The sequence below is a fragment of the Chanodichthys erythropterus genome, unplaced genomic scaffold (genome assembly GCF_024489055.1).
Source record: "Chanodichthys erythropterus isolate Z2021 unplaced genomic scaffold, ASM2448905v1 ctg002040_np12, whole genome shotgun sequence".
In the NCBI taxonomy this organism is placed as follows: Eukaryota; Metazoa; Chordata; class Actinopteri; order Cypriniformes; family Xenocyprididae; genus Chanodichthys; species Chanodichthys erythropterus.
Genome location: NW_027125676.1, coordinates 245,001 through 252,500, shown reverse-complemented (window position 1 = coordinate 252,500; position 7,500 = coordinate 245,001). Strand labels below are relative to the sequence as shown.

The 7,500-nt window shown below is 34.1% G+C and overlaps 4 non-coding genes across 4 annotated transcripts; all 4 read left to right on the top strand.

The window, feature by feature from the left end:
• Window positions 1-3,567: 3,567 nt before the first annotated feature.
• Window positions 3,568-3,686, top strand: LOC137016871 (5S ribosomal RNA). The gene has a single exon (XR_010894443.1). It is a non-coding gene; the product is annotated as a 5S ribosomal RNA (ribosomal RNA).
• An 89-nt stretch (window positions 3,687-3,775) lies between these two features.
• LOC137016815 (5S ribosomal RNA) lies at window positions 3,776-3,894 on the top strand. The gene has a single exon (XR_010894388.1). It is a non-coding gene; the product is annotated as a 5S ribosomal RNA (ribosomal RNA).
• A 60-nt stretch (window positions 3,895-3,954) lies between these two features.
• LOC137016813 (5S ribosomal RNA) lies at window positions 3,955-4,073 on the top strand. The gene has a single exon (XR_010894386.1). It is a non-coding gene; the product is annotated as a 5S ribosomal RNA (ribosomal RNA).
• Window positions 4,074-4,133: 60 nt separating this feature from the next.
• Window positions 4,134-4,252, top strand: LOC137016812 (5S ribosomal RNA). Its single transcript, XR_010894385.1, has one exon. It is a non-coding gene; the product is annotated as a 5S ribosomal RNA (ribosomal RNA).
• The last annotated feature ends 3,248 nt before the right edge of the window (window positions 4,253-7,500 follow it).

Sequence of the window (7,500 nt, the reverse complement as noted above, 5' to 3'; positions counted from 1 at the left end):
TATAGAAGATTTTATAGAGAAGTTAAGGTATGAAGAAACCAGTTTGAGTGACCACAAGCCGTTTTTTGTACAGTTGGATTGGGATACAGGAAAAAGAGGGCCGGGTGTATGGGTTTTAAATACAGACATTTTAAAAGATGAACATTATGTGTTAACAATAAAAGAGATGATGGAAGAAGAAAAAGAAAACGGAATGTATGTAGAAGACAAAAGAATTTGGTGGGAGAATGTTAAATTTTTAGTGAAAAAAATCACTATCAAATATTGTATGTTAAAACAGAAATGTAAAAAGAATAAAGAAAAAAAGATAAGAGAAAGGTTGGAGAAGCAAATAGATAATGAAGTGCAAGATGTACAAAAAATAAAAGAAATACAGGAAGAATTGAAAGAGATTGAAGAAAATAAATATAAAGGAGCAATGTTGAGGAGTAAGGCAAAATATTTGGTAGATGGGGAAAAATGTACAACGTTTTTTTTTTATTTGGAAAGAAAAAAAGGAAGGGCAGAAATGATAAAAGGAATAAAAAAGGGAAATGGTGAAATAATAGAAACAAGTGGGGAAATTTTAAATGAAACAAGAGAATATTTTGAAAAGCTTTTTAGTACAGAAGGGATTAAGGAGGAAGAAAAAATAGAACTAATGGAATCAATAAAAACAAAAGTAGGTAAGAAGGAGAAGGAAGAGTGTGATAGAAGCATAAGTAAAGAAGAGATAGAAAGAGCTATAAATGAACTGAACAAAAGGAAAAGCCCAGGGATTGATGGTTTAGGAAGTGAGTTTTATATAACTTTTAAAGACATATTAACAAATATTTTAATGGATGTTTATGAAGAGATTTTTAAAAAAGATGAAATGATGTTGAGAATGGGGATGGGATTAATGAAGCTAATATATAAGAAGAAGGGGAAAAAACAGAACTAAAAAACTATAGACCTATCACAATGCTTAATACAGATTTAAAGATTTTAGCAAAAGTTTTAGCAAATAGATTGAAAGAGATAATGCCAAAGATAATCACAACAAACCAGGTATATGGAGTAAAAGGAAAAGACATTGCGGATACAACAATGAGTATACAAGACACTATAAGGTACATGAGAGATAAAAAGAAAAAGGGGTACATCATTAGTTTAGATTTTGAAAAAGCATTCGACAGGGTAGAACACAAGTATCTTTTTAATGTTTTAGAAAAATTTGGGTTTGGGGAGAATTTTATTAAATGGATTCGTATTTTATATAAGGGAGCGTTGTCAAGAATAAAATGTAATGGTTTTTTAACTAAATGTTTTAGAATAACTCGATCAATAAGACAAGGATGTCCTTTATCGGCACTTTTGTACTCGTTGGTGGCAGAACCCCTTGGACTGGCAATAAAACAGGAAAAGAGGATAAAAGGAATAGAGATTGAAGAAATCATAGAGGAGAATAAAATCTTTCAATATGCTGATGACACAACATTTATTGTGAGAGGAGAAGAAAGTGTTAAAAAAATTATGGAAATAGTACAGAGGTTTTGTAAGGGGTCGGGAGGAAAAGTGAATGAAGAAAAAACAGTATACATGAGATTTGGAGAGACAGTAAATTTAACAGAGAATTTTAAATTCAAGGAAGTTAAAGAAATGAAGATTTTAGGGATTTTAATAGGGAAAGACGAAGAAAAAGTGAGAGAAAACATGTGGGAAGAAATAGTGGGAAGTATTGAAAGAAGAATGAACTTTTGGAAACTGAGGACACTTAATCTGAAGGGGAAGGTCTTAATCTTGAATGTTTTAATGTCATCGAAATTGTGGTATTTTTTATATGTGACATCTATGCCAGTGTGGGTGGAAAAAAGGTTGAAAAGATGTTTTTTAGACTTTTTATGGGAAGGGAAACCAGCTAGAATTGCATACAATACTTTAATAGGGTTGGTAGAAAAAGGAGGGTTGGGATTAATGGATGTGGAGCAAAGGAAAAAGAGTCTAAGAGTCAAATTGGTTAAAAAGTATCTAGATGAAAAAATTAAAGCAGAATGGAAAACAACAATGGAGTATTTTTTAAACAAATGTGGGAATTTTAATCTGGGAGACAATATTTTATGGATGAGAACAAAAGAGTGGATGACGGAGGGTTTGCCAAAGTTTTATAGAGAGGTTTTAAGCGCTTGGGGGAATTTTTTTTAAATGTACGGTACAATTTACATGGAAGAGAAAGTATTTTAAATCAGCCTTTATTCCTAAACACTGGCATTTTAAATCAAGGGAAGGTAATTTATTTTAAAAAATGGTTAGAAGTTGGAATAGTTAAAGTGAGAGATGTTTTATATGAATACAAAGAAGGTTTTTTACCAATACAGTACATTGTTGATGTGATGGAGGAAGCAAAAGAAGATTTTAGTAGACAAGAATTAAAAAACAAGTATGAAATTATAAAACATGCGATACCTAAGCAATGGATAACAAAAATTGAAACTATGGAAGAAGAAAAAGATGAAAAGGATGTAAATGTAATGCTGGGAGAAAAAAATTGGGTTTTTAAGGAATGTACAGTGAAAATGGTTTATGGAATTTTTAGAGATGGAGTTTTTAAGAAACCAATTATAAATGAATTTTGGAAAAAGACATTTGAAGGTTTAAAAGAAGAAAATATTTGGAACAATATGAAAGGGAAGATTATTGAAATAAAATTGGGAAATTTGGAGTATTTTATCAGACATAGAGTGATCTTTACTGATGTACTGTTAAAAAAATTGGGATGGAGCAAAGTGCAATATGCAAAGTATGCTGTGAGGAATATGAAGGTTTTTTACATTTGTTTTTATACTGTAAAGCTTTGAAAGATTTTAATGAAAAATGTAGGAGTATTATGGGAAAATTAAAAGGGGAGCAAGAAGATATAGAATGGAATAAGATTATAATGTTAGGGTGTGACAGAAACAATAAAAATGAAAAGATGATTAATCTGTTGGTAATGCTAATGAAAAGTGCAATATGGGGAAGAAGAGTAGTTGTTAAACAAGAAAAAAAGGTATTGGATGTATGGCTGGTGTTCAAAAGACGGTTGGAAAAATATATGGAATGTTTGTATTATTATTTTAAACAGGAACAGAAAATGGATGATTTTTATAAGATCTGTACACCTGAAATTTACTCTGTTTTTAACGATTTTAATGTGATAATGCCAGGAAAAGAATAATGTATTTATTTAATTAGGTTTATTAATTTGTTTGTAATGAAATTATTTATGTATTGGGGGATTTTTATTGTTTTTCTTTTTAAGGTTTTGCAAGGAATGCTTTTTTTAAGAAAATAACACTTTTATGTGGAAATGTATGTTTTGTATTTTGTATGATACAAAATAAAAAAAAAAAAAAAAAAAAAAAAAAAAAAAAAAAAAAAAAAGCACGCCCGATCTCGTCTGATCTCGGAAGCTAAGCAGAGTAGGGCCTGGTTAGTACTTGGATGGGAGACCACCTGGGAATACCAGGTGCTGTAAGCTTTATGTTTTGTTTAAAAAAAAAAACAAAACAAAAAAAAACAAAAGAGTGTTTGAATACCTTAAGTAGCCCACTCTTGGCAGCAGTTTTCGCTTACGGCCATACCACTCTGAGCACGCCCGATCTTGTCTGATCTCGGAAGCTAAGCAGAGTAGGGCCTGGTTAGTACTTGGATGGGAGACCGCCTGGGAATACCAGGTGCTGTAAGCTTTATGTTTTGTTTAAAAAAAAAAACAAAACAAAAAAAAACAAAAGAGTGTTTGAATACCTTAAGTAGCCCACTCTTGGCAGCAGTTTTCGCTTACGGCCATACCACTCTGAGCACGCCCGATCTCGTCTGATCTCGGAAGCTAAGCAGAGTAGGGCCTGGTTAGTACTTGGATGGGAGACCGCCTGGGAATACCAGGTGCTGTAAGCTTTATGTTTTTCTGAAAGTATAAAGAATGTCTTAAATAGCCCACTCTTGGCAGCAGTTTTCGCTTACGGCCATACCACTCTGAGCACGCCCGATCTCGTCTGATCTCGGAAGCTAAGCAGAGTAGGGCCTGGTTAGTACTTGGATGGGAGACCGCCTGGGAATACCAGGTGCTGTAAGCTTTATGTTTTTCTGAAAGTATAAAGAATGTCTTAAATAGCCCACTCTTGGCAGCAGTTTTCGCTTACGGCCATACCACTCTGAGCACGCCCGATCTCGTCTGATCTCGGAAGCTAAGCAGAGTAGGGCCTGGTTAGTACTTGGATGGGAGACCGCCTGGGAATACCAGGTGCTGTAAGCTTTATGTTTTGTTTCAAAAAAACAAAAAAAAAACAAAAAAAAAACAAAAGAGTGTTTGAATACCTTAAGTAGCCCACTCTTGGCAGCAGTTTTCGCTTACGGCCATACCACTCTGAGGGCGCCATAGAGCAATCAGGAAGTGAGGTGGCAGTTTGTTGTGTGTAGTGAGTGAGACAGGCTCACCAATTTTCCATTTAATTTTTTTTGGTTTTTTGAAATTTATAGTCTTTTTGGTTTCTTTTTTCTTTTGTTTAAGTTTTCCTCCCAGCAGCTTAAGCTGTTTGGGGGGAGTGTAAGCGTGTTTTTTGTTCTTTTAAATGGATGGATCAAAGGCAATGACCACAGCAATGGCAGGAGGAACACCAACCTATAAGGAAACTGGACTGGATCAAAGACGACGAGATGGACATGGAAAGGATAAAGAAGCAAGGAAAGAAAATGTGAAAAGAGTTTATATGAAAGAAGCAACAGTTACAGTGGACTTAACGGATGTGAGTGACGCAAGGGCGGAGGATATCATAAAAGCAGTGATAGCGAAAATTGGAGATGGGAGAATATTGGCGGTTAGACCAAAACAAATGCATAATTACGAGGTGACATTGGAGAAAGAAGAAGACACGGAGGAGCTGATGGATGGACTGATCATTAAAGGAAAAAACTGTGAGGTACTGAAACTGCAAAATAAAGACTATGTGGTCTCATTCATGCACCTGCCTGTTTATATGGACGATGAGGATATTTTGAAAAAACTGGAGGGATGGGGGGTTTTCCCCATCTCCAAGATAAAAAGGCGAGTTTACCCGGGCACAAGTATTGAGGATGGCACGAGATTTGTTAAAACTAGGTTCCCCAGAGAAGTGATCTCACTACCGTATAGCACTAAGCTAGAGACGGCAGAAGGACCACAGTACTTTCGAGTAATGCATAGTCATCAGGTTAAGACCTGCAGATTGTGCATGAGCCCGGAGCACATCTTGAAAGACTGCCCGGAGTACAAATGTTACAAGTGCTGCGAGAGGGGACATTTTGCGAGGGACTGCAGAGCGGTAAAGTGCCCGGATTGCAGGGAAGTGATCAACAAATGTGAATGCGGGATGAGAAACGAGGAGGAAGAGGAAGAAGAAGAAGAAGGAGTAAAAGAGCAGGTGCATGAGGAAGACAGCGAAAAGGAACAGGAGGAAGGAACAACGATGACACAGGTAGATGTAACAACAGAAAAGGACGAAGGAGAACGAAGAGAAGAATGTAACTTACAGAAAGAACAAGAACAACAAGAGGATCAAGTAGAAATGCAAACAGACATGCCGGGAGTTTGTGGAATTTCTATGGATATAAGGGAACAGATAAACATTGTAAATGATCAAAAGACTACTGAGAGTGACAGAGAAGAGGAAAAAGAGGACCAAACAGTGAAACAAATGATAAGAAGAAGATCAATTAAGGTAAAACCAATTGTGGGGGTTGCAAGGGAGAGAAAAAAACAGTTAAAGAGGACACATTGAGAAATGTGAATAGGTATGAACTGCTAAAGGAATTTGGGGAGAGAGAATGATAAATGAACAGTTATATGTATGTTTTTCTCTGTTTCATGGTTATGAAGATTGTGACCTTTAATGCAAGAGGTCTTTCAGATGTCAACAAATTTGATAAAGTAAAAGAAATGTGTAAACAAGAAGATATAATTTTGCTTCAAGAAACAAACTGGAGAGAGGAGTTTATAAATGAAATGAGAAAAAGATGGAAAGGAGAATTCTTGTATAATAATGGAGATGAAAGATATGGCAGAGGGGTGGCGATCTTAATAAGAGAAAATAGTGGTATAAATGGAAAAGAAATATATAAAGACAAAGTGGGAAAATGTATGGCAGTGGAAATTATATATGAAGAGAAGAAAATTTTAATGGTTAACATACATGCACCAAATGAAGAAAAAGAAAAGAAAGAATATTTTAATATGATCAAGAGATTTTTAAGGAATTATAAAGATATTATTATGCTGGGGGATTTTAACACTGTTTTTAGCAAACAAGATATGGCGGATGGAATGGTTTATAAAAGTGACACAGGAAGGAAAGAGTTAAAGTCATTAATGGAGGAGAACAATATGATAGATGTATGGAGGGAAAGAAATGAAAAGAAAAGGGAATTTTCTAGAAGACAAATTGTAGGGAATTTTATGTGTCAAACAAGAATAGATATGATTTTATGTACAAGGAATATAGAAGATTTTATAGAGAAGTTAAGGTATGAAGAAACCAGTTTGAGTGACCACAAGCCGTTTTTTGTACAGTTGGATTGGGATACAGGAAAAAGAGGGCCGGGTGTATGGGTTTTAAATACAGACATTTTAAAAGATGAACATTATGTGTTAACAATAAAAGAGATGATGGAAGAAGAAAAAGAAAACGGAATGTATGTAGAAGACAAAAGAATTTGGTGGGAGAATGTTAAATTTTTAGTGAAAAAAATCACTATCAAATATTGTATGTTAAAACAGAAATGTAAAAAGAATAAAGAAAAAAAGATAAGAGAAAGGTTGGAGAAGCAAATAGATAATGAAGTGCAAGATGTACAAAAAATAAAAGAAATACAGGAAGAATTGAAAGAGATTGAAGAAAATAAATATAAAGGAGCAATGTTGAGGAGTAAGGCAAAATATTTGGTAGATGGGGAAAAATGTACAAAGTTTTTTTTTGATTTGGAAAGAAAAAAAGGAAGGGCAGAAATGATAAAAGGAATAAAAAAGGGAAATGGTGAAATAATAGAAACAAGTGGGGAAATTTTAAATGAAACAAGAGAATATTTTGAAAAGCTTTTTAGTACAGAAGGGATTAAGGAGGAAGAAAAAATAGAACTAATGGAATCAATAAAAACAAAAGTAGGTAAGAAGGAGAAGGAAGAGTGTGATAGAAGCATAAGTAAAGAAGAGATAGAAAGAGCTATAAATGAACTGAACAAAAGGAAAAGCCCAGGGATTGATGGTTTAGGAAGTGAGTTTTATATAACTTTTAAAGACATATTAACAAATATTTTAATGGATGTTTATGAAGAGATTTTTAAAAAAGATGAAATGATGTTGAGAATGGGGATGGGATTAATGAAGCTAATATATAAGAAGAAGGGGGAAAAAACAGAACTAAAAAACTATAGACCTATCACAATGCTTAATACAGATTTAAAGATTTTAGCAAAAGTTTTAGCAAATAGATTGAAAGAGATAATGCCAAAGATAATCACAACAAACCAGGT